Here is a 26,784-nt window from a genome sequence, read left to right as displayed (position 1 = left end):
CAGCCTAAGTGTTCCGGAGTAGTAGCAAGCTACCAAGGCTCAATGGAAGCACTAGGAGACATTTCCCGGTAAGAGAGACTACCAAGGACAAACAACTAGGTTGTCGGATCCCACACATGCCAAGCATTTCAAATCATACACACAATATGCTTGACATGTGCAAATACAACATGGCATCACAACAAAACTCTACAACTCAAGTACTTTATTTAAAAGGCTCCAGAGAGCCATACATATCATTCATACAGATAGGGGTCACATGACCCGATGTTCAAGTCATACAAGCATACAAGCACATGCGGAAGCAAACTTGTCTGAGTACACACAACTAGAAAGCAAGAAGGCTTGAGGAAGCCTATCTATCTACAAGGGTCCTTCACATGCTCGGGATCACCACCTGGGCATCAAGCTACTCATCAACGTCGAGGTCTACATAAAACCCTTCAGAAGGGGCGGCATTCTCTTCTGCAACAGTAATTAAGCAAACATGAGTACAAAGGTACTCAGCAAGACTTACATCAGATCCTACATACATGTACATTATCAACAAAGGGATAGTGGAGTTTATTGCAGCAAGCCAGCTTTGACTCTTGGCTAAACTACGAGACAGCAACTTGTAAATGTTTTGCGCACACGAGTCTACTACTCACCACAAAAATACACTATCGCGGATCCTCTCCCATCATCGTACAGAAGGGTCATCCATGACACTCACACTTGTCTTGAGGCTTTTAGTAGTTTCCGTTTACTTGTCTATCAACTATATAAGCAACCAAGTGGTCCTTTACTGCAGGCACGGCTATTCGAATATATGATGTTAAGCGTGAATGCGTGTACTTCTTCACGCACGCTTCCACCACTTATCGACGTTTACATGACATGTAATATGCAACCTTCAAGCGGAAGCCCAACGAGGGTGTCGACCACGGCCTGACTAAACACTCAAGTCCCTAGTCCAGGTTTATCGCCTATTCAGGTTCCATCCACAGGGAGTCCGGCTGAGGTTTCCACATATGGCCCCAAATGATGTGTACAGGGTCCCCGAGACACCAAACGGGCACCTCGGTATACCCGGCCACGTACCTACCGCATCACAGCCCACCCCGAAGGTCAATGCTGTGCACGGCCTCCAATATACTACAAACACCAGAAACTACTTGCAACTCCTGGACAAAGGACAAGGGCGGTTAATAAGCCGAGAGGGTCAATTAAGGATCCCAATGCATGGTAGTAGCTGATCTTAAATCACACATACAGATCTCAGTTCTTAGGGACGGTTCTAATGAAACAACACACCATGTACTCCTACATGGCCTCTCATCAATACCTTTACCAAATCGTGTTCAACACTTCACTCTCATCACCGACATAATCATTTCGCTCTAGCCCATCACCCAGATGAACCAGACCTGACACGACTCTAAGCATAGCAGGCATAGCAAGGTAGGAAACACAAACATGGCTCAATAAACTCCTACACATGCTAGTGGGTTTCAACTAGTTATTGTGGCAATGACGGGTCATGTAGAGGAAATGGGTTCAACTACCGCAACACGCAGCAGTTTGAAATGTTGTTGTCTTAAATGCAGTAAATGAGAGCAGTAGCGAGAACATGGGATTTTATCGATATGATCAAATGGTGGTTGCTTGCCAGGCAGATCGGTAGATGGGTAATGTCCTTCAGTTGGATATTCACGGTAATCCTCAGGAGTAGAACCTACTGCAGAGAACATACCGGTAACACAATCAATACACGACAATATGCAACAATATGATGCATGCATATCACATGGCAAAATGAGTGTGTTGGGCTAATGCAATTACAACAAGATGGATTTGAGCCATTTTGAACCAAAGGTTCAACCCCAAACAAAAATTATGAACTTAAATAGTGCTTTATCATGTTTTGAACTAAACAGCAAGGTTAAGTTGTTTAAACATGCATGAAACAAGTACAGATGGATAGATTGGATTTTTTTCTGATCATTTTTCATATATAAATCTTTGCATTTGGAGTTAAAAATTAATTTCTATGATTTTTTGAAGTTAGCAACAATTTATGGAATTTCCTGAATAAGAATAAGTCAAGAAAAAGCCATTACTGCATCAGCATTGCGTGAGCAGGTCAACTGTGCAGTCTAGGTCAAACCTGACCAGTGGGACCCACTGGTTAGTGACACAGTTAGTTAACTAAACACAGTTAGTTAACTAACTAATTAGAGTTAGTTAAATTACTAAACTAGGTTTGACCAGGGGCAGGGCCCAGATGTCAGTGACCCAGGGGGTCAAATCCCTGGTCAACTAGGTCAAATCACCGGCGCTTAGCTGCCGGCGACAACCGAACACGGTGGAGGGTGCGGGTTTCGCACTACGGCGACCAAACGGGCGGCAGAGGGCATCTACGCATAGCTGGGAGTGAGCCGCGTCGAGTGGTGGTGGTGGTTGGGCTCGGGGTCGCTGGAAATGACGCCGGCGACGAGTTTGGCGGCTGAAGGAATTTGGGCGAGCTCGAACTCGACGCTACGGTAAACATGGAGGCATGGGGCTACCTCCTACACTCTCTACGTGGTGCGGTGAGTGAGTTGGACACGATGGTGAGGCCGTTGCATGGCCGGAGCCACGTTGGCGGTGAGCTCAGGCGGTAGCGCGTGCGGGTGTGCTCCGTGCAGTCGCTATGGTGAACGACAGCGAGAACGGAGAGGGGAAGGAGAGGCAGCAGCTCACAGAGGTCACGGCGAGCTAGTCGGCAGGGTCGGGGATGAGCTGGAGCGAGCGATGCGGCAAAGTGGATCTCCGGCGACGGCGAGGTGAAGCGAGGTCAGTGCAATGGCTTCGAGGCGAGCAAGCGCTTGGGGCTCGGTCTGCTCGGCGGAGTGGACGATGGCGGAGCTCCTAGACACGGCGGGGCGACGGGAGGTGACGGTGGCCGCAGTTACAATGGTAGTGCGGTTGTGGCGTCGTCGGCCATGGCGGGGGAGGGCGAAGGAGAGGTGCAGGGGGCGAATGGGGTGTCGGTGAGGTTGGGGCGGCGACCAGGGGGTCATCCACGTGGCGAAACGATGTCCAAACGAGGCAGGCAGGCTGTAAGGTGGCGTGGCGAGCTGGGGCGCGCGACAGCGCAACTCCTTGCCTGCCAGGCGGGAGGAAGCAGCTGGCTAGCATGGGCCAGCATAGTGGTGGGCCGCCAGGTGTGCCGCCAGGTAGGTTTGGCGAGGTAAGTCCCTTTCCTTTTTGTTTTCTGTTTTCTATTTTTCTGCAACTTTAGGGCTTTATTAAAATACCAACATAACCTCAAAAATCATGAAACTTCTTGAGGCTAATGTTTGGATTATTCCCAACAACAAACATTTCAGTTCATGAATATTTGGACATTTAAAATATTGTATAAAATTTAAATGCCCAAATGCAAATAGGATATGATTTAGTTCAGTGACGCAATGATGTGCTAGAAAAATGTGCACCGTTTTTGTCACAGGTTCTAGACCAAGGCAAAGATGATGAACATTTTAGAAGGGCATTTCAGGTTCATTGAAAAAGTATTTTAGTAACCCTAGTTGGATTAAGTGGTGCTGGGGGTTTCTGCCATCCCCATTTCAACTTTTTGAGAAATATAAACATGATGCAATCACTCTAATGCATGCACTGACTAGGGTTGTGACAACTCACCCCCACTCAGAAAAATCTCATCCTGAGATTTAGGATCCGCCGGAAAGAAAGTGGGGTACTCAAGTTGAAGACGATCCTCCCTTTACCAAGTAGCTTCTGTCTCGGAATGGTGTGACCATTGAACCTTGAGAAACTTGATGTTATGCCATCAAGTGGTACGCTTGGCTTGATCAAGGATATGAATGGGATGTTCCCGATATGTGAGATCATCTTGGAGATCAAGCGTTTCATGATCCACTCCATGGATAGGATCCGAGAAGTAACGCCTGAGTTGAGAAACGTGGAAGACATCATGAACTCTGGAAAGATGCGGAGGTAGTTCCAATTGGTAGGCAACTTCTCCTCATTTGGCAAGAATGCAAAAGGGACCAATGTCGCAAGGAGCCAATTTTCCTTTGATACCGAAGCGATGGGTTCCCTTCAGAGGAGTAACCCAAAGGTAAGCCTTCTCATCGACTTCAAAAGTCATGGCCTTATGTTTACGATCACATTGGCTCTTTTGACGAGATTGGGCTATTTTCAACTTTTCACGAACAATGCGAACTTGCTCTTCTGCTTCCTGGATCATATCCGGGCCAAAGAATTGCCTTTCCCCAGTTTCTAACCAGTTAAGAGGCGTTCGACACCTTCGTCCATAGAGAACTTCAAAAGGATCTTTGCCCAAGCTAGATTGATAGCTGTTGTTATAAGCAAATTTGGCAAATGGAAGACATTTCCCCCAATCCATTCCGAATGAGATAACAGAAGCTCGGAGCATATCTTCCAGAATTTGATTGACGCATTCTACTTGACCACTTGATTGAGGGTGGAAGGCGGTACTAAAGGAGAGACAAGTTCCCATAGCATTTTGGAAACTTTCCCAAAATCGAGAGGTGAAAAGACTTCCATGATCTGAGTTAATCTCAAGTGGAACACCATCAAGAGACACTATTCGAGAGATATACAAATCTGCTAGCTGACTTGCAGTTATACTCTCTCGAACAGGCAGGAAATGGGCTACTTTGGAAAGATGATCGATGACGACGAAAATAGCATTATTCCCTCTCTTGGTCCTGGGAAAACCGGTGATGAAATCCATACCAATTTTATCCCATTTCCATTCAGGAATAGCTAAGGGTTGAAGGGTGCCAGCAGGTCATTGATGCTCCGCTTCAACACGACAACAGACGTTGCAATTAGCAACATACTGAGCAACTTCTCTCTTCATCCTAGTCCACCAGAACCTCTGGCGTAGGTCTTGATACATCTTAGTACTACATGGATGAATGGTGAGAGAGATTCATGAGCTTCCTTAAGGATCAATTGCCGTAGCTATTGTTTCTTGGGAACCACTAAGCGGTTCTCAAAGAAGACAACACCTTGATAATTCATAGAGAAACATTTAGCAACTCCGCTAGCAATGTTCTCCTTGATCCGAGATATCCCCTTGTCATACCGCTGGGCGGTTATGATATGATCCATAAGGGTAGGTTTCGCCACCATGGTAGAAAGGAACCCTTGAGGAACAATGTGAAGGTTAAGCTTCTGAAATTCCTCATGGAGAAGTGGTTGACTTTGTTGTAACATCAGGTTGTTACAACAAGATTTACGAGTTAGTGCATCAGCCATGTCATTGGCCTTTCCCGGGGTGTAAATTATCCCTAAGTCATAATCCTTGATCAACTCAACCCAACATCTTTGCCTTAGATTCAAATCCAGTTGGGTGAATATGTATTTCAGACTTTGGTGATCGGTGAAGATTTCGCAACGATTACTGAGAAGGTAATGTCGCCAGGTTTTGAGTGCATGGACTACAGCTGCAAGTTCTAGATCATGTGTAGGATAGTTTTCCTCATGTGGATGCAACTGTCGTGAAGCATAGGCAATTACATGACGATCTTGCATGAGTATGCAACCTAATCCTTGTCACAAGGTGTCGCAATAGATAACAAAGTCCTTGGAGAAATCTGGTGGTACCAGTACGGGAGCAGATGTCAGGCGTCTTTTCAGTTCCTAAAAACTGTACTCGCACTGTGGGGTCCACTCAAACTTCTTATCTTTCTTGAGGAGTTCAGTTAGAGGTTTAGCAACCTTGGAGAAGTTCTCGACAAAGCGGCAATAGTAGCTCGCTAAGCCAAGGAAACTCCAAACTTGCTTGACCGATTCAGGTGGAGTCCAATTAAGAACAGCCTGAACTCGCTCAGATTGACAGCAATAACCTTACCGGAGATTACATGGCCTAGGTAGGACACTTTTGGCAACCAAAATTCACTTAGAGAATTTGACATAAAGGCGATGCTCTCAAAGTTTCGTCAATACCAGCCTTAGATGCTCGGCATGTTCTTCCTCATTCTTGGAGTAGATGAGTATATCATCGAGGTATACCACGACGAATTTATCCAAATACTCCATGAAGATCGAGTTCATTAACCGAGAGAAGGTGGCTGGGGCATTGGTTAAACCGAAGGACATGACGGTGTACTCGTATTGGCCATAACGAGTAACAAAGGCCGTTTTGGGAATGTCCCCGTTCTTGATTTTGATTTTATGGTAGCCCAACCTCAAATCCATCTTGGAAAAGAATGAGGATTCAGCGAGCTGGTCATACAAGTCATTGATCCTGGGGAGCGGATACTTGTTCTTTATGGTGACCAAGTTGACAGGTCGATAATCTACAACCATCCTATCCGTACCATCCTTCTTCTTGACGAAGAGGATGGGGCAAGCCCATGGAGAAGAACTAGGACGGATGAAACCCTTTTTCAAGGACTTGTTGAGTTGTTTCTTGAGTTCAGCTAGTTCTAGGGGTGCCATCTTATAGGGTCTCCTAGAGATTGGGACTGTTCCTAGGACAAGATCTATCATTAACTCGACATCCCTGTCAGGTGGAACACGTGGCAGTTCTTCTAGAAAGACATCTGGGAAGTCACGGACTACGGGAATATCTTTGAGGTTTGGCAGAGGACTGGCATTAAGAGAGTAGAGCTGACACTCAAACACTCGGGTCAAGACATTGACTACCTTGCCCGATGGATGAGTAAGTTGAACAGTCCTAGAGTAGCAATCAATCTTAGCACGATGGGCTGTCATCCAATCCATACCCAAGATGATATTAATGTCCGAGGATTTGAGAGCTATCAAAGATGCAAGGAAAACAAGTCTATCGACAAGAATTTCATTCCCATGGCTTACTCTAGAAGTTTGCCATCTAGAGCCAGGAGTTGAAATTTCCATGGTAGTGGGCATGTCACAGAATGTGGTGTTGTGCAAACGAGCATAGCTCTCAGATATAAATGAATGAGATGTGCCAATATCAAAAAGAACAGATGTCGGATGGCAATTAACAAGGAGCGTACCAAGAACGACATTGGGATCATCCTGAGCCTCCTCAGCTGAGACACAGTTCACATTGCCATGTGAAGTGGTGGCTGGCTTGGCATAATACACCTTCCTTGTTGGCTTGCCACGGCCAACATCCTTTCTGGACTAATTGGGGTTGTTGTTCCGGGGACACTCTGGCATGTAGTGACCTGGCTCTCCGCACTTGAGACATGTCACAGTGTTGGTGCGTGGAGGAGCATTGGCGGCTGATCCACCATAAGTCTTAGGCGGTGCATATTGCTGGGTTGGACGAGGCGCCTGATAGGATGGCCTCGGAGTGAACCTGGGTGGCAGAGCTGTGTTCGGCACCCACACCCAGCGCTTCTGAGAGCCAGAACCGGATGAGGAACCAGTATCACGAGAGTGCTTGCGTGTAGCTTCATAGTCAGTCTGACCTGTCTCGGCACTGATAACTTTGTTCACTAGCTTCTGGAAGGAGGTGCACTCGTGTAGACGGAGATGACAGCGAAGCTCGGGGCTGAGTCCCTTGTGGAACCTCGCCTGCTTCTTAGCATCGGTGGACACTTCTTCATGTGCATAGCATGCTAGATTTCCAAACTCTCTGCTATATGCATCCATGGTCAGCCTGCCCTGGGTGAAGTTGCAAACCTCCTCCCTCTTATGATCCATAAGACCTTCCGAGATGTGGTGCTCATGAAAATCCTTGCTGAAGTCTGCCCAAGTGGTATCCTGGCTAGCTGGGTGCATGGCCTTATAGTTTTCCCACCATAGGTTAGCGGGGCCCTCAAGGTGATAAGCAGCATAAGTGACCTTGTCAGCTTCAGCTACGTGTGCAGAACGTAGCTTGTGGGTGATGCTGCGGAGCCAATCATCCGCATCGAGAGGCTCGACGGAATGATGGAAGGTTGGTGGGTACAACTTCCCATTGAGAGACACCAAGTTGTTCCTCTGGTGATGTGCAGTGTTCTACTCAATGCGTTCCAGCAGTCGGTTGGTCTCACATTTGTTCCTTTTAGCCTCCAACATGACCTCAGCCAAGGAAGGTGGATGAGGCAGATTCCCATCCCTAGCCCCACTGGCTTCACCCTGCTCCTGGGCAGCAGGGGTGCTTTGGGTGTTGACCATCCTAGGAAGACAAAACGACGGTTTAGACAAGGATGGGAAAACTCTGACATGGGAGTGCAGAATGTAATGGATGACATGGAATGCAGAGATGTTCATCCATACGACATGGTAATACAGGAACTGCCATATATATACCGTCATACACACCATACGTAGTTTAGTACAAGCCCAAGATGAAGTACAACTGCGGTGAAAGAGCATTACATCTCATCAGAGGCATTCCAAGCTCCTACACATTATTTATCTATGCCTCCGGAATTTAGTACACACTAAGTCATATTCCACAAGACACGCAGGACTGTGGAGATACAACTGTTACAAACTACTACTGCCATGATCTAGCTCAGTCGTCTCCATCACCATAGTAATCTTCATAAAGATTACCCCCATAGCCTGGAAGTGGAACATGCGGATCTGGAAACTCCCGGTCGCGTGGGGCCTATGCACCATAAGGACATGGATGAGGCCTTGGTCTCATGGCTGGTGGCAGACGACGCCCACGTGGAGGTGTGATGCCTCCAACATCAGGATAGTCCATATAGGCTGGCACACGAGTGCGTACGGGGTAAAAATCCCGCATATCAAGATAACCAGTTTGCACGGTGGGTGCAAGTCGTGTCAGAGTGCCCAGTGGTCAGCTCGACTATTGTAAAGCTCTATCCGGAGGGCACGGACCTCACGGTCCCTTTCCTCCAGCATCTCTGTGGTGGTCTGAAGGCGCGGCTCCTCATGAGTAGCATCAGTGTGAAGACCAGTGTAATAACCCTCCTGACCAATAAGTGCTGCTGGCAAGTAGCAGAACTCGGTGTCCTGAAGCGACGCGTGCCCAGCTCAAATGATAGATATCATGGAGTAAGCAGCATCCAGGACTGACATCACCCTGGTAACTCTGAGCCCGTAAGACCAATGTAGGGGATCGGTAGCTCTGTGGTAGGAAGGATATATCCTCATTGTGCATATGTATTGACTCTGATTAAAATCTCGATACTGCTCTTCTACAATATACTCTGGATACCATCGATAGCCAGTATCTATCATCACACGGACCAGCATGGCTGCGTGACCGGGCACATCAATGCACCGAGTCATACAAACCACCTGATGTGTGGTGCGGGAAGCCATCTGAAACACGAAATAATGCAAAGGCATTAGAATTTCTAGTAGAAATCGGACAGTATAACGGCTATAAATGCTCAAAAAGGATTTTGGGACATTTTGCAAAGGATTGCATATTCACTCAACAACATCATATCAAGGTTCTAGGTCCAACTAACAACATACTGAAGTAGTAGAACTGAACTAAGGCTTGTAACCAACAATCCTATAAGAGTCTACGGATCAGTAACACATGAACCTGATAGAAAGATGAGATCCTAGTCCTTAACCCCCGTGGAAACAATGGACTGACTCAGATCATAATGTCATGAGGTAAAGGAGTAAAAAGAGCCTTACATTCCATCCCACAATCAATTCCCTACATATAAGTAAAGCATTTCTAGACTCGACATCGACCAGTTTGGCTTGAAGAACCTACAGGCAGTCTGGCTCTGATGCCAACACTGTCAGGACCCCGATTCTAAGTCACAATGATCTAGCATGTAACACATCATATCACTTTGCGGCCCCACGCACGGTATTCCCACGGGTGCCACCTTACCTGCCCCGGGACCGTTTACACCTTTTGGCTCATGTATATGATAGTGTCGCTAGCATCCATATGACAAAGAACCTGGGCTGACATGACTAGTCGTGAACCCAGAGTGGCACTAACTTACAGGGACAGGCATACAAGACCCAGCAACGAACGTGTCGATCAACAACTTATGAACCCAAGTCGTAGCAAGCTATAAGGACTTAAAGGAACAACGCATGACATTTCTCTGAAGGGACAGACACAGGAACAAAGAAGGACACATGCCGGCCAGCCTAAGTGTTCCGGAGCAGTAGCAAGCTACCAAAGCTCAGTGGAAGCACTAGGAGACATTTCCCGGTAAGAGAGGCTACCAAGGATAACAACTAGGTTGTCGGATCCCACACATACCAAGCATTTCAAATCATACACACAATATGCTTGATATGTGCAAATACAACATGGCATCACAACAAAACTCTACAACTCAAGTACTTCATTTAAAAGCCTCTAGAGAGCCATACATATCATTCATACAGATAGGGGCCACACGACCCGACATTAAAGTCATACAAGCATACAAGCACATGCGGAAGCAAACTTGTCTGAGTACACACAACTAGAAAGCAAGAAGGCTTGAGGAAGCCTATCTATCTACAAGGGTCCTTCACATGCTCAGGATCACCACCTGGGCATCAAGCTACTCATCAACGTCGAGGTCTAATAAAACCCTTCAGAATGGGCGGCATTCTCTGCTGCAACAGTAATTAAGCAAACATGAGTAGAAAGGTACTCAGCAAGACTTACATCAGATCCTACATACATGTACATTATCAACAAAAGGATAGTGGAGTTTATTACAGCATGCCAGCTTTGACTCTAGGCTAAATTATCCTACGAGACAGCAACTTGTAAATGTTTTGCGCACACGAGTCCACTACTCACCACAATAATACACTACCGTGGATCCTCTCCCGACATCCTACAGAAGGGCCATCCACGGCACTCACACTTGTCTTGAGGCTTTTAGTAGTTTCCATTTACTTTTCTATGAACTGTATAAGCAACCAAGTGGTCCTTTACCACGGACGCCGCTATTCGAATAGATGATGTTAACCCTGCAGGGTTGTACTTCTTCACGCACGCTTCCACCACTTATCGCCGTTTACACGACATGTGCTCGGCAACCATCAAGCGGAAGCCCAACGAGGGTGTCGGCCATGGTCTGACTAAACACTTAAGTCCCTAGTCCAGGTTTATCGCCTATTCAGGTTCCATCCGCTGGGAGTCCAACCGAGGTTTCCACATATGGCCCCGAATGATGTGTACAGGGTTCCCGAGACACCAAATGGGTGCCTCGGTATACCCAGCCACGTACCTACTGCATCACAGCCCACCCCGAGGGTCAGCGCTGCGCACGACCTTCAGTATACTAAAAACACCAGTAACTACTTGCAACTCTTGGACAGAGGACAAGGGCAGTTAATAAGCCGAGAGGGTCAATTAAGGATCCCAATGCATGGTAGTAGCTGATCTTAAATCACACATACAGATCTTAGTTCTTAAGGGTGGTTCCAATGAAATAACCCACCATGTACTCATACATGGCCTCTCATCGATGCCTTTACCAAATCGTGTTCAACACTTCACTCTCATCACCGACATAATCATTTTACTCTAGCCCATCACCCAGATGATCCAGACCTGACACGACTCTAAGCATAGCAGGCATAGCAAGGTAGGAAACACAAACATGGCTCAATCAGCTCCTACACATGCTAGTGGGTTTCAACTAGTTATTGTGGCAATGATAGGTCATGTAGAGGAAATGGGTTCAACTACCGCAACACACAGCAGTTGGAAATGTTGTTGTCTTAAATGCAGTAAATGAGAGCAGTAGCGAGAACATGGGATTTTATCGATATGATCAAATGGTGGTTGCTTGCCAGGCAGATCAGTAGATGGGTACTGTCCTTCAGTTGGATATTCACGGTAATCCTCAGGAGCTGAACCTACCGCAGAGAACGTACCAGTAACACCATCAATACACGACAATATGCAACAATATGATGCATGCATATGACATGGCAAAATGAGTGTGTTGGGCTAATGCAACTACAACCAGATGGGTTTGAGCCATTTTGAACCAAAGGTTCAACCCCAGTGAATTTAAATAGTGCTTTATCATGTTTTGAACTGAACAGCACGGTTAAATTTTTTAAATATGCATGAAACCAGTACAGATGGATAGATTGGATTTTTTTGATCATTTTTCATATATAAATCTTTGCATTTGGAGTTACATATTAATTTTTATGATTTTTTGAAGTTAGCAACAATTTCTGGAATATCCTGAATAAGAATAAATCTAGAAAAAGCCATTACTCCCTCAGCGTTGTGTCAGCAGGTCTACTGTGCGGTCCAGGTCAAACCTGACCAGTGGGACCCATTGGTCAGTGACACAGTTAGTTAACTAACTAATTAGAGTTAGTTTAATTACTAAACTAGGTTTGACCAGGGGCGGGGCCCACATGCCAGTGACCCAGGGGGGTCAAATCCCTGGACAACTAGGTCAAATCGCAGGAGTTTAGCCATCGGTGACAATCGAACACGGCGGGGGGTGCGGGTTTCGCACTCCGGCGACCAAATGGGGGGCGGAGGGCATCCACGCGTAGCTGGGAGTGAGCCGCGTCGAGTGGTGGTGGTGGTTGGGCTCGGGGCCGCTGGAAATGACATCGGCGATGAGTTTGGCGGCTGCCGGAGTTGAGTCGAGCTCGAACTCGATGCTACGGCAAACATGGAGGTGTGGGGCTAGCTACTATAAGCTCTACGCAGTGCGGTGAGTGCATTGGACACAGTGGTGAGGCCGTTGCGTGGCCGGAGCCACGTCGGCGGCGAGCTCAGGCGGCAGTGCGTACAGGTGTGCTCTGTGCAGTTGCTACGGTGAACGATAGCGAGAACGGAGATGGGGAGGAGAGGCAGCAGCTCACAGCGGTCACGGCGAGCTAGTCAGCAGGGTCGGGGACGAGCTGGAGCGAGCGGTGCGGCAAAGTGGATCTCCGGCAATGGCGAGGCGAAGCAAGGTCGGTGCAATGGCTTCGGGGTGAGCGAGCGCTTGGGGCTCGGTCTGCTCGGCGAAGTGGACGGTGGCGGAGTGATGGAGTCATGTACCTAGGGTAGGGTCACAGACCCGATCTAAGTACCCTGCCCAAGGACACCCTTAGAAGAGATCACCTTCCAGTCGACCTACGAGGGACTCACTCGACTGACTTGAAGGACTCGACCACGAAGACTCACTCGACCACCAGAAGGTCAAGAGGCACTCTGCACTGCAACGGTCTGTAATTAAGTAGACTTTATGATAGTAAAGACACTTTATGTGGGGCGTTACCAGTAACGCCCCGGACTTAATGTACCTTAAACCCTTCATTACGTGGGTTGGCTGGGGTCCTAGCGCACTCTATATAAGCCACCCCCTCCACAGGCAGAAGGGTTCGGCACCCTGTAATCCATATACACATAATCCACTCGACCGCCTCCGGGCTCCGAGACGTAGGGCTTTTACTTCCTCCGAGAAGGGCCTGAACTCGTACATCTCTTGTGTTTACAACCTCTCCATAGCTAGGACCTTGCCTCTCCATACCTACCCCCCACTCTACTGTCAGATTTAGATCCACGACAGTTGGCGCCCACCGTGGGGCCGGTGTTTTAGCGATTTTGTGGAGAAGTTGCGATTCTTCCGAGTACTTTCATCATGGTAGCTGCTGGAGTTTTGGTCGAGGGTCGAGAGATTCGTCTCGGTGCTCTCACCTTCGTCGCCGACGACTCCGCCTGGCTCCAGGAGGCTCCACTCGACGTCGATGCGCTCCCCGTCCGCGGTGCGACGCATTTTCGCGCATGTGTCCGCGGCGTTCTGCTGCGGCAACCGTCGACCCCATATCGGTCGACTCCCCTATCGACCACCCTCCCGGTCTCCCGCCAGCGCAAGCGCTCGGGTCGGTCGAGGCTTCAGCGGTGGGTGAGACACGCGGTGGCTCGCCAGACGGCCACCACCCAAGTTGCGGCAATCGAGCCCGACGAATCTCTCTACGGCCTGTTCGATCTGTCGACTGGCTCCGTAGAGACTGCATCCGAATGCGATAGCAGTGATCCAGCAGCGGAAATCCTGATGGTCGACGGGCCTCGCAGCCCCCCTGGCTTCGCCCGTGATGGTGGGGCAGGCGACGGAGGCGACCCCGCACGAGACCACGAAGAGTACCAGCCCGAGCCACTCGACTCTCTGCAAAGAGAGGAACTTCGCCGCAGGAACATGGATGCCCTGCATACTCCCATCGCAGGAGAAACCCCCGAGGCTCGCGCCTTGGAGGAGGCACGTTTGGCCAATTTGGCCGAACGCGCTCGCCTGGAGAATCTTCAGCGAGCACTCGACGAGCGCGCGCGGCAACGAGTTCCCGACGCCAATCGACGTCAACTCTTCCCGCCGACTCAGGTATATCGAACCCCAATCCAGAATTTAGCAGCTGCGACCCGTATAGCAGAGTCCATCCAGCCCTCTCAGTCGGAAGCTGGCAGAGGCTTGATGCAGATCAGGGATCTGCTCCGGGCAGCAGGAGATCAGAATTCAGCCGTGTCGCAGTCGCGCAACAGAATTCACAGTCGATCCGTCGCTGCGAATACGGTTCAGTCGGCTCACAGTCCCAGATCGCCTCCGCGGCGTGAAGGGCGCGAGAATCGGCGAGACCAATATGGAGACCGACACGACCGAGATGATAGGCGTCGAGTGCCCACTTCCCCTCCGAGGGGTGGGTCTTACGCTCCTCGGCAGCAAGATGACAGACGTCAGCTCAGTGCGGGGCGAAGAGTTCCAGTCGACCCCAGAGAACCAGGCTTCGACGCGCGATCCATTATCGTGCAAGGCTTGGTCGACCGGAACAGAGCCCATCGAGGTGGACTCGACAGAGATGCGCCCACGAGCAGTCGAGTGCACGTTTCTGGTCCGGAATGTTTCAGCAGAGCTATCAGAGCCGCAGTGATTCCTCCCAATTTCAGGTTGGCAACAGGAGTCAGCAAGTTCACCGGTGAGTCTAAGCCTGAAACTTGGCTTGAGGACTACCGAGTGGCGGTTCAGATTGGTGGTGGGAATGACGAGGTGGCCATGAAGCATTTGCCCCTCATGTTGGAAGGTTCTGCCAGAGCGTGGTTGAATCAGTTACCTCCTAGCAGCATTTACACTTGGGAAGATCTGTCCCGAGTGTTCGTCAGAACGTTTGAAGGAACTTGCAAGCGACCGGCTGGATTGACGGAGCTGCAAGTCTGCGTGCAGAAGACCAATGAGACTCTCAGGGAGTATATTCAGAGATGGATCACTTTGCACCATACTGTGGAGAATGTGTCTGATCATCAGGCAGTCTGCGCCTTCAAGGATGGTGTCAAGAACAGAGAATTGAGTTTGAAATTTGGTCGAACCGGAGACATGACCTTGAGTCGGATGATGGAAATTGCTACCAAGTACGCCAACGGCGAAGAAGAAGACCGACTCCGAAGCGGCAAGCACAAGCCGAGCCAGTCGGAGAAGGGAAACACCAGTCGGAAACAGAAGCGGAAGGCTGAACCGGCAGCTCCTGGAGAGGCTCTGGCCGTGACTCATGGAAAGTTTAAAGGGAAACCAAAAGGATCCTGGAACCCTAAGAAGGTAAAGGATAAAGAAGGGAACGACGTGATGGATATGCCGTGTCACATCCACACGAAGAAAGACGAAGAGGGGAATATCATTTACCCAAAGCATACCACTCGCCAATGTCGACTCCTGATCCAGCAGTTTCAAGGAAAACAGTCTAAAGACAAGGAAAAGGAGTCGGACAAGGCCGAAGACAAGGAGGACAGTGAGGAAGGATATCCGCATGTCAACTCCACTCTGATGATCTTTGCAGATGTGGAAAGCAAGAGTCGATTGAAAGTCATTAACCGCGAGGTGAACATGGTTACCCCAGCAAAAGCAAATTATCTGAGATGGTCCCAAACACCCATCACATTCGACCAATCTGATCACCCGACTCATATTGCCACCCCTGGGAGGCAAGCTTTGGTGGTCGATCCAGTTGTCGAAGGCACTCGACTGACAAAAGTGCTGATGGACGGTGGTAGCGGGCTGAATTTGTTGTATGCAGACACACTGAAAGGAATGGGCATTCCGATGTCCCGACTGAGCACCAGTAACATGAGCTTTCATGGAGTTATACCAGGGAAGAAAGCCGAGTCACTCGGCCAAATAGCTCTGGACGTGGTGTTTGGTGATTCGAAACATTTTCGCAAAGAGAAGTTGACGTTTGAGGTCGTGGATTTTCAGAGTGCATATCATGCCATTTTGGGGAGACCAGCTTATGCACGGTTCATGGCTCGACCATGTTACGTGTACCTCAAATTGAAGATGCCCGGCCCCAAAGGAGTGATCACTGTCACCGGTGATCGGAAAAAGGCAGAAGAGTGCTTTCAGAAGGGCTCAAAGATTGCTGATTCCCAGGTGACAGCGGTCGAGTTTGAAGAATACAAGCAAAACGCAGATCCGAGTGATTTGCTGCGATCCAAGAAACCCGCCACAGAATCTGCATTTCAGTCGTCCGGTGAGACGAAGCCTGTTCACATTCACCCGACCGACCCCGATGCAGCCCCGACCCACATCTCCACAACACTCGACCCGAAATAGGAAGAAGCGCTCATCCAGTTCCTCCGTGAGAACTGGGACATTTTTGCATGGAAGCCCGCTGACATGCCAGGTGTTCCCAGGGGACTGGCTGAGCATCGCCTAAGAGTCGACTCATCAGCAAAACCAGTCAAAGAGCATCTTCGGCGGTCCGCCGTCCAGAAGAGAAAAGCCATTGGTGAGGAAGTGGCTCGACTGTTGGCGGCAGGATTTATCCGAGAGATATACCACTCCGAATGGCTCGCTAATGTCGTCATGGTTCCTAAGAAGGACAAATCGCTCCGAATGTGCATTGATTTCAAGCACATCAACCGGGCCTGCCCGAAAGATCATTTTCCTCTCCCTCGCATAGATCAAATTGTTGACTCGACCGCGGGATGCGAGAGATTGTCTTTTCTAGACGCCTACTCCGGGTACCACCAGATCCGTCTGTACGGACCCGACGAGGTAAAAACAGCTTTCATCACTCCATTCGGGTGCTTCTGCTATATCACCATGCCATTCGGCCTCAAGAATGCCGGAGCCACATTTATGCGAATGATTCAGAAGTGTCTACTCACTCAAATCAGTCGGAATGTGGAAGCGTATATGGATGATATCGTCGTCAAGTCACGAAAAGGTTCCGACCTGCTCGCTGACCTCGCCGAAACATTTGCCAACCTCAGAAGGTATGATATCAAGCTCAATCCATCAAAGTGCACATTCGGAGTTCCTGGTGGCAAGTTACTCGGTTTTCTCGTTTCCGAGCGAGGGATCGACGCTAATCCAGAAAAGATCGGCACTATTCTCCGAATGAAACGCCCTGTGCGAGTGCACGATGTCCAGAAGCTTACTGGATGCTTGGCCGCATTAAGTCGATTCATCTCACGACTCGGTGAAAAGGCATTGCCTCTTTACCGACTAATGAAGAAGGCAGACAAGTTCGAGTGGACTCCAGAAGCTGATGCAGCGTTTGCCGAGCTAAAAGCTCTGCTCTCCACCCAGCCGGTGCTTGCTGCTCCAATCAGCAAAGAGCCTCTGTTGCTTTATATCGCAGCCACAGGACAAGTCGTCAGTACAGTGCTTACGGTCGAGCGGGAAGAAGAAGGAAAAGCTTTCAAAGTTCAGCGCCCAGTGTATTATTTGTCTGAAGTCTTGACTCCATCCAAGCAGAGATATCCTCATTATCAGAAGCTTGTGTATGGAATATACATGACCACAAAGAAGGTTGCTCATTATTTCTCTGATCATTCCATCACAGTCGTCAGCGACGCTCCACTATCAGAGATTTTGCACAACAGAGATGCAACTGGTCGAGTGGCGAAATGGGCGATTGAACTTCTTCCCCTTGATATCAAGTTTGAGGCAAAGAAAGCCATTAAGTCCCAGGCAATAGCAGATTTCCTCGCCGAGTGGATTGAACAGCAGCAGCCGACTGAAGTTCACTCGGAGCATTGGACCATGTTTTTTGATGGCTCTAAGATGTTGAATGGTTCCGGTGCTGGGGTTGTCCTGGTTTCCCCCAGAGGAGATAAGCTCAGATATGTGCTCCAGATTCACTTTGATTCCTCCAACAATGAGGCAGAGTATGAGGCCCTCTTATACGGATTGCGCATGGCCATTTCACTCGGCGTCCGTCGCCTGATGGTCTATGGCGATTCAGATTTAGTGGTCAACCAAGTGATGAAGGAGTGGGACGTGAGAAGCCCAGCCATGACTGGATACTGCAGTGCAGTGAGGAAGCTGGAAAAGAAGTTCGAGGGGTTGGAGCTCCATCATATACCCCGACTGAAAAATCAAGCAGCTGATGATCTAGCAAAGATAGGTTCCAAGAGAGGAGCCATTCCGAGTGGTGTGTTCTTGGAGCATATACACACTCCGTCAGTCAAAGAAGATCCTTTCACCGAAGAAGCTCCACAGCCCAAGAGTGCCACAGATCCGACTGAGGTTGAAGTCCCAGCAGTGGTCGACTTGGTCATGGAGGTCTTGGTGGTCATTCCCGACTGGACAGTTCCGTATATCGCGTATATCCTGAGAAAAGAGCTTCCGGAGGATGAGGAAGAGGCTCGACAGATCGTCCGTCGATCTAAAGCCTTTACCGTAATCAAAGGACAGTTATATAGAGAAAGCGCGACTGGAGTTGGTCAGAAGTGCATAACACCAGAAGAAGGTCGAATCATCCTTAATGATATCCACTCGGGGACCTGTGGTCATCATGCGTCCTCTCGGACCATCGTGGCCAAAGCATACCGAGCCGGATTTTACTGGCCAAAGGCGAATGAGATGGCAAAGGAAATAGTGGATAAGTGCGAGGGATGTCAGTTCTACTCGAATATGTCGCACAAGCCTGCATCAGCTCTGAAGACCATTCCACTCGTCTGGCCTTTCGCAGTATGGGGGTTGGACATGGTCGGTCCTTTGAGAACAGGTCGAAGTGGCTTCACGCATGTACTGGTGGCAGTCGACAAGTTCACCAAGTGGATTGAGGCTAAACCAATCAAGAACCTTGACGCCGGTACTGTTGTTAGCTTCATCAGGGAACTGATATTCAGATATGGAGTCCCGCACAGCATCATTACGGATAATGGGTCGAACTTTGACTCGGAGGAATTCAGGGATTTCTGCAACTCTCAAGGCACACGAGTCGACTACGCTTCAGTCGCCCATCCGCAGACGAATGGACAAGCAGAGCGAGCCAATGGCCTGATTCTCAAGGGATTGAAACCCCGACTGATGCGTGATCTCAAGCATGCAGCTGGAGCGTGGGTCGACGAACTTCCCTCGGTGCTTTGGGGACTGCGGACCACACCTAATCGATCGACCGGAAGAACTCCATTCTTCTTGGTCTACGGAGCTGAAGCAGTCTTGCCGAGTGATCTTCTCCACAATGCTCCTCGAGTTGAGATCTACAACGAAGCAGAAGCTGAACAAGCGCGGCAGGACGCAGTCGACCTTTTAGAGGAAGAAAGGGAGATGGCTCTGATCCGATCGACCATCTACCAACAAGATTTGCGTCGTTTCCACGCCAGAAATGTGAGGGGTCGAGCCTTCCAGGAAGGAGATTTAGTTCTCCGAGTGGATCAGAAGAAACATCACAAGCTTGCTCCTTCTTGGGAAGGACCCTTCATCGTCACCAAAGTTCTCCACAACGGGGCGTACCGTCTTTACAACATCGAACATAATATCGGCGAGCCCCGAGCTTGGAACGCGGAACTACTCCGCCCATTTTACACTTAAGTTTATCACTCGGATGAGTTGCAATAAAGTACTCCTGTAGTTCACGGATTTCAAAATAATAGTGTCATAGTTCCTCCATAATTTTTGTCACTTTTTATTTTGTCCAATAAAATTTTCCCCTCAGTGGGTGACTTAGCCGTGAATCCGTTTCGCCTAAGTTTGTAAAAATCCTTACTGAGTGGTGAGCCAGACTCCCACTCGGAGGCTTAGCTGCGAATCCGTTTCGCCTAAGATTAAATAAAATCCTACCGAGTGGTAAGCCAGACTTCCACTCGGGGGCTTAGCTGCAGTCCAAGTACTCGCCTAAGTTATAAAATCCTACCGAGTGGTAAGCCAGACTTCCACTCGGAGGCTTAGCTGCAGTCCAAGTACTCGCCTAAGTTATCAAAATCCTACCGAGTGGTAAGCCAGACTTCCACTCGGAGGCTTAGCTGCAGTCCAAGTGCTCGCCTAAGATATAAAAATCCTACCGAGTGAAGAGCAAACCTCTCACTCGGGGGCTTAGCTGCAGCCCAGTGCTCGCCTAAGATATAAAAGTCCTACCGAGTGAAGAGCAAACCTCTCACTCGGGGGCTTAGCTGCAGCCTAGTGCTCGCCTAAGATATAAAAATCCTACCGAGTGAAGAGCAAACCTCTCACTCGGGGGCTTAGCTGCAGCCCAGTGCTCGCCTAAGATATAAAAATCCTACCGAGTGAAGAGCAAACCTCTCACTCGGGGGCTTAGCTGCAGCCCAGTGCTTGCCTAAGATATAAAAATCCTGCCGAGTGAAGAGCAAACCTCTCACTCGGGGGCTTAGCTGCAGCCCAGTGCTCGCCTAAGATATAAAAATCCTACCGAGTGAAGAGCAAACCTCTCACTCGGGGGCTTAGCTGCAGCCCAGTGCTCGCCTAAGATATAAAAATCCTACCGAGTGAAGAGCAAACCTCTCACTCGGGGGCTTAGCTGCAGCCCAGTGCTCGCCTAAGATATAAAAATCCTACCGAGTGAAGAGCAAACCTCTCACTCGGGGGCTTAGCTGCAGCCCAGTGCTCGCCTAAGATATAAAAATCCTACCGAGTGAAGAGCAAACCTCTCACTCGGGGGCTTAGCTGCAGCCCAGTGCTCGCCTAAGATATAAAAATCCTACCGAGTGAAGAGCAAACCTCTCACTCGGGGGCTTAGCTGCAGCCCAGTGCTCGCCTAAGATATAAAAATCCTACCGAGTGAAGAGCAAACCTCTCACTCGGGGGCTTAGCTGCAGCCCAGTGCTCGCCTAAGATATAAAAATCCTACCGAGTGAAGAGCAAACCTCTCACTCGGGGGCTTAGCTGCAGCCCAGTGCTCGCCTAAGATATAAAAATCCTACCGAGTGAAGAGCAAACCTCTCACTCGGGGGCTTAGCTGCAGCCCAGCGCTCGCCTAAGTGGATTAAGGAATAAGTCGACTGCAGTGAGCGTCTTGCTTTGAACCTGCAAAAGACATTTCAAGCCAAAAGCAATCATATTCAAACATCAAATTCAAGTTCGGAACGATACCTAAAGGAACCGAAAGTGCTCAGGCGCTAAGCCTGTTAAGGTTTATCGGTTACAACTCCACTCGGCATACCGAGGCAAATTTAAAGCGTCGAGCTTAAAAGAAGTTTTTTACCCCTCCTGTGGAGGGCTGGAAGGTGCAACAAACTCATCAAGATCAATTCCATCTGCGATCCGAGTGGCAGCAGCAATGAAAGTTTCCATAAAGGACCTGAAGTCGTGTTTCTTGGTGTTGGCCACCCGGAGGGCCGCCAGCTTGTCTTCTCGCGCATCTTTGCAGTGGACTCGGGCCAGACACAGAGCAACATCTGCACCGCACCGAGCCGAGGACTTTTTCCACTCCTGCACTCGACCAGGGACCGTGTTCAAGCGAGCCATCAGCGACTCGAGGTCGTTCTGGAGTGTCTCCCTGGGCCAGAGCGTTGAGTCGATGCGAGATGTGGCGACCTTCAGCCTTGCAAGATAGTCCACGACAGCTGCAACACGGGACTCCAGTCGGAAAACATTCATGGCAACTTCGTCGTTCACCGGAGAATTGACGGGGTCAAGGTTTGGTTCCAGCCGGCTAGTCTCTTCTTCAAAGTCTTGACAAAATTCTGCAAGGGCGATCACCGAGTCAAGGCAATGGTCGAATGGAAAAATCACAGTTGAAAATGATTGTTGAGCGTAAAGGTTTACCTTCAAGCATAAGGAACAGCTTCTTGGCAAGACCACTCAGGAAGGCCTCCAGATCATTTTTCTTCCCAAGAGCAGCTTTCAGATTGGTATTTTCTTGTTCAAGCTTGGTGACTGAAGCTAACTTCTCGTCAGCAAGCTTGATCTTCTCAGCTAGTTCAAGGTCTTTTTTCTGTTGGGCCTCCTTCACCTTACCTGCAAGTTACAGCAAGATCAGATTTTGAAACAAATAAAGGGAAAAAGCAGTCGTCGAGGTCTCACCAAACATACCTTTGGTCTCCTCCTTTGCCTTCGTCAGATTCTCCTGAGCCAGCTTCAAATCCAGCTCGAGCTGAATGTGCTTGTTTTCCAGCTCAGTGTAGCGAGCCGCAAGGTCACAGGATCTCTGCGAAGAATCAATCGACTAAATGTCAAAGATAATTCACTTCCGAGTGGAAAAGGAAAAATCATGCGTTTCTAAGACTACAGCCGAATACAAGCATTCGACCGTAGTCTCGGGGACTACACCCAGTGGGTGCACTCAGCGTGCCCCCACTAATCCTATTGAAGACAGAGTCGACCAGTCGACCTCAAAAAAAACAAGATGTATTCTTTAAGACTGTAATCGACTGCAAGCAGTCGACCACAGTCTCGGGGACTACACCCAGTGGGTGCACTCAGCGTGCCCCCACCGGTTTGCGAAATCCAGTCGCCATAGTCGAATGACGGAAAGACTGAACTTATAAAGCCTAAGGCCGACTGCCAGCAGTCGACCTTAGCCTTGGGGACTACACCCAGTGGGTGCACTCAGCGTGCCCCCACCGGTTTGCGAAATCCATTCGCCATAGTCGAATGACGGAAAGACTGAACTTATAAAGCCTAAGGCCGACTGCCAGCAGTCGACCTTAGCCTTGGGGACTACACCCAGCGGGTGCACTCAGCGTGCCCCCGCTAACACGGAGTTTAAATCGACACACCCAGTGGGTGATTACTATAAATTCTGGAAAGAAAAGTTTTTGATAGCATATCCTAACAGAACAAGCGGTGGTCGACTGACCTGAACATTGCTTTGAAGGGCGGAACTGGCGTCGTAAGCTGCCTGGCTCGCATCCCGGATGGTCTTCAACTGCTCCATCATGATCCCTGCCTGGCGTATCGCCTCCTTCGCGGCGCCAGCTTGGTCCTCTGGGACGTGGTGCGTCGTGAAGAGGGAGGGCTGCAGAGCACTCGTCAGTGGATCTGCGAAGGACACAGTGTGTCGAGTGGTGTTCTCCTCCTCCGCGACCAGAGTCTCAGGCACCGTCACATCCTGGGGCACCCTGCCGGCAGACGCTTTCCTACTCCTTCTGTGCTTCAGCGGTTCCTCATCTTCATCATCATCAGGGAGAGTGATAACAACATTGGATGGAGCTACAGAAAAGAATCAGAATTAGAGATCATGAGTCAGTCGACTAGAAACGGTGTTAAGAGTATAGTACCAGGTTTTGAGGTTGCTGCGTCCTCCATCTCATGGTCGTCAGCCCGGGCTGAGGTCTCAGAAGTAGCAGCACTGCAACTCCAAAGAATCAGTCGACTAACTCCAGCGCCAACCAGAGATAAAGTTCGCACAAAACAAGAAGACTTAAGCAGCATGATTACCCTGATATGGTGGGGATGGACACCTTCATCTTCGGCAGGAGCTTGGTCGGCTTTGACGGGGCCGCCCTGGGCTGCTTCGACGCCTTTTCAGTCGGCGCCGGAGAGGTGGTCCGAGGGCGCTTGGTCGACTGTGTAACAGTCGCAACCCCCTTGCCACGTTCAGTCGCAGGGTCATGGACAAGCTTCGACCGCCTTTCCGAGCGCGGTGGTGCGACCTCCTCCTCCTCCTCTTCTTCGTCCTCATCATCATCATCATCATCGTCATCATCATCATCATCATCCTCAGCGGCGTCCGAGTCCCACTCCTCCTCCTGGCTCTCGCCCCCGCTCGCTTCTCCCTCCTCAGTCGGAGCCTGTGCTCCATTGGGCATCGAGTACAGCTCAGTGAGGACCTGATAGACATCAAGACAAAGATCAGTCGACCGATCGGCAGAGAAAACAGAAATAAATGTGACAAGAATACAATGGGAAGTGGAGCAGACATACCTTGTTTGGATCACTGTGGTGGTCGAGTGGAGGAATCCTTCTGGCTCCGCGAGGGTTATCCTTGTTCCCAGTAACAGCGGCCATCCACCTTTCCAGAGTGGCATCGTCGACTGCTTCTGGATTGACCCGAGTCTCATCCTCAGTCCCGCGGTACAACCACATGCAATGGCTCCGGAACTGAAGAGGCTGGATACGACGCCTAAGAAAAACCTCCAGGAGATCCATACCCGTCACTCCCTCCCGAACCAACTGAACTACACGCTCCATCAGCATCTTCACGTCAGCTTTCTCCTCCGGAATCACCTTCAGAGAGGAGGGCTTGTTCACTCGGCCCATGGTGAACTGAGGGAGTCCACTCGACTGCCCCGGCGTCGGCTGATCCTGGCAGTAGAACCAGGTCGACTGCCAGCCTCTGACTGACTCGGGAAATGTCATGGCTGGGAAGGTGCTCTTGTTCCTCACCTGGATCCCCAGACCCCCACACATTTGGACAACTTGGGTTTTTTCGTCGCCTGGGCTCGCCTTCTTCACGGTCTGAGAGCGACACGTGAATATGTGCTTGAACAAACCCCAATGCGGTCGACAACCCAGAAAACTCTCACACATGGACACAAACGCGGCAAGATAGGCGATAGAATTCGGGGTGAAGTGGTGGAGTTGCGCTCCAAAGAAGTTCAAGAAACCACGGAAGAAAACGCTCGGCGGCAAAGAAAATCCGCGGTCGACATGGGTAGCCAGAAGCACGCACTCACCCTCTTCCGGCTGGGGCTGCCACTCTTTCCCCGGAAGCCTTGCAGCTCCATGAGGGATCAGGCCCTCGTTGGCCATGTCGAGGAGATCCGTCTCCGTGATGGTCGATTGGATCCAATCTCCCTGGACCCAGCCTTTCGGCAGGCGAGATCTAGACGAAGACCCGCCGCGACTGGTGGATCTCCCCTTCGCCTTCTCCGTCGCCGACGCCTTCTTCGCGCGTTCCAGCGCCGCCGTCTTCTCCTTGACCATGGCTGCCGGCGAGACGCGCGAGGAGAAGTTGTGCGGAGGCGAGAGCGAGCGCGTTGGGCGGAGACGAAGGGAGCAGAGAGAGAATGCTGAGGCACTGCTCAAAAAACCCTCGCCGGGCGCGTTTATAAGATCCCTTCCGAGTGGATGACAGGTGGGCCCGGTCGATCTAATCATATCCTGAAACAGTTGCGCGGACGTGATACGTGGCGAAAAAAGCGGCGCGGGGATCGAGGCGTCTATGCCCTGTCCCATCCGAGCGCCGCGGTCCGCCCCGCTTCGCGCGCTTCCCCAAATTTCGTATCCCGCGGAATCCGCGAACGGCAGATCGGTCTGCCAGACGCGGGATTTCCTGCGATCCGTCGCTCGGAAATCGGCGAAGTCCAAAAGATCACTCGACGAAGGAAAAGAATGGATCGAGTCGACTGAAGAAAAGTTGCTCACTATCAACAAAGAGATTTTTTGGTTCAAAACAACGCACGACCAGTATGCGAAGGCTAATCGGAAACAACATCAACTCCTTCATCACTCAAGCCTCAATCCATTCGGGGGCTAATGATGGAGTCATGTACCTAGGGTAGGGTCACAGACCTGATCTAAGTACCCTGCCCAAGGACACCCTTAGAAGAGATCACCTTCCAGTCGACCTACGAGGGACTCACTCGACTGACTTGAAGGACTCGACCACGAAGACTCACTCGACCACCAGAAGGTCAAGAGGCACTCTGCACTGCAACGGTCTGTAATTAAGTAGACTTTATGATAGTAAAGACACTTTATGTGGGGCGTTACCAGTAACGCCCCGGAGTTAATGTACCTTAAACCCTTCATTACATGGGTTGGCTGGGGTCCTGGCGCACTCTATATAAGCCACCCCCCTCCACAGGCAGAGGGGTTCGGCACCCTGTAACCCATATACACATAATCCACTCGACCGCCTCCGGGCTCCGAGACGTAGGGCTTTTACTTCCTCCGAGAAGGGCCTGAACTCGTACATCTCTTGTGTTTACAACCTCTCCATAGCTAGGACCTTGCCTCTCCATACCTACCCCCACTCTACTGTCAGATTTAGATCCACGACACGGAGCTCCTGGACACGGCGGGCGATGAGGAGGCAACGGTGGCCGTGGTTACGACGGGGGTGCGGTTGCAGCGGCGTCGGCCATGGCGGGGAAGGGCGAAGGAGAGGTGCAGGGGCGAATGGGGTGTCAGCGAGGTCAGGGCGGCGACCAGGGGGTCATCCACGTGGCAAGTGGGCTAAGAGGTGGCGTGGCAAGCTCGGGCGCGCGGTCGCGCAGTGGAAGCAGCTGGCTGCCATGGGCCATGCTACGTCTTGAGCTTGCGTTGGTTTTCCTCGAAGAGGAGGGTGATGCAGCAAAGTGTAGCGTAAGTATTTCCCTCAGTTTTGAGAACCAAGGTATCAATCCAGTAGGAGGCTCCTCAAAAGTCCCACGCACCTACACAAACAAACCGAGAACTCGCAACCAACGCAATAAAGGGGTTGTCAATCCCTTCACGGCCACTTGCGAAAGTGAGATCTAATAAAGATAGTATGATAAGATAAATATATTTTTGGTATTTTGTAATATAGATGCAAAAAGTAAAGATGCAAATAAAGGTAGATTGAAAGCAAATATGATAAGAGATAGACCCGGGGGCCATAGGTTTCACTAGAGGCTTCTCTCAAGATAGCATAAGTATTACGGTGGGTGAAAAAATTACTGTCGAGCAATTGATAGAAAAGCGCATAGTTATGAGATTGTCTAGGCATGATCATGTATATAGGCATCACGTCCATAACAAGTAGACCGACTCCTGCCTGCATCTACTACTATAA

The sequence above is a fragment of the Triticum aestivum genome, chromosome 2B, assembly GCF_018294505.1.
Source record: "Triticum aestivum cultivar Chinese Spring chromosome 2B, IWGSC CS RefSeq v2.1, whole genome shotgun sequence".
NCBI classification, from domain to species: domain Eukaryota; kingdom Viridiplantae; phylum Streptophyta; class Magnoliopsida; order Poales; family Poaceae; genus Triticum; species Triticum aestivum.
The sequence above is the reverse complement of the archived record's forward strand: the minus strand, read 5'-3'. Positions refer to the sequence as shown.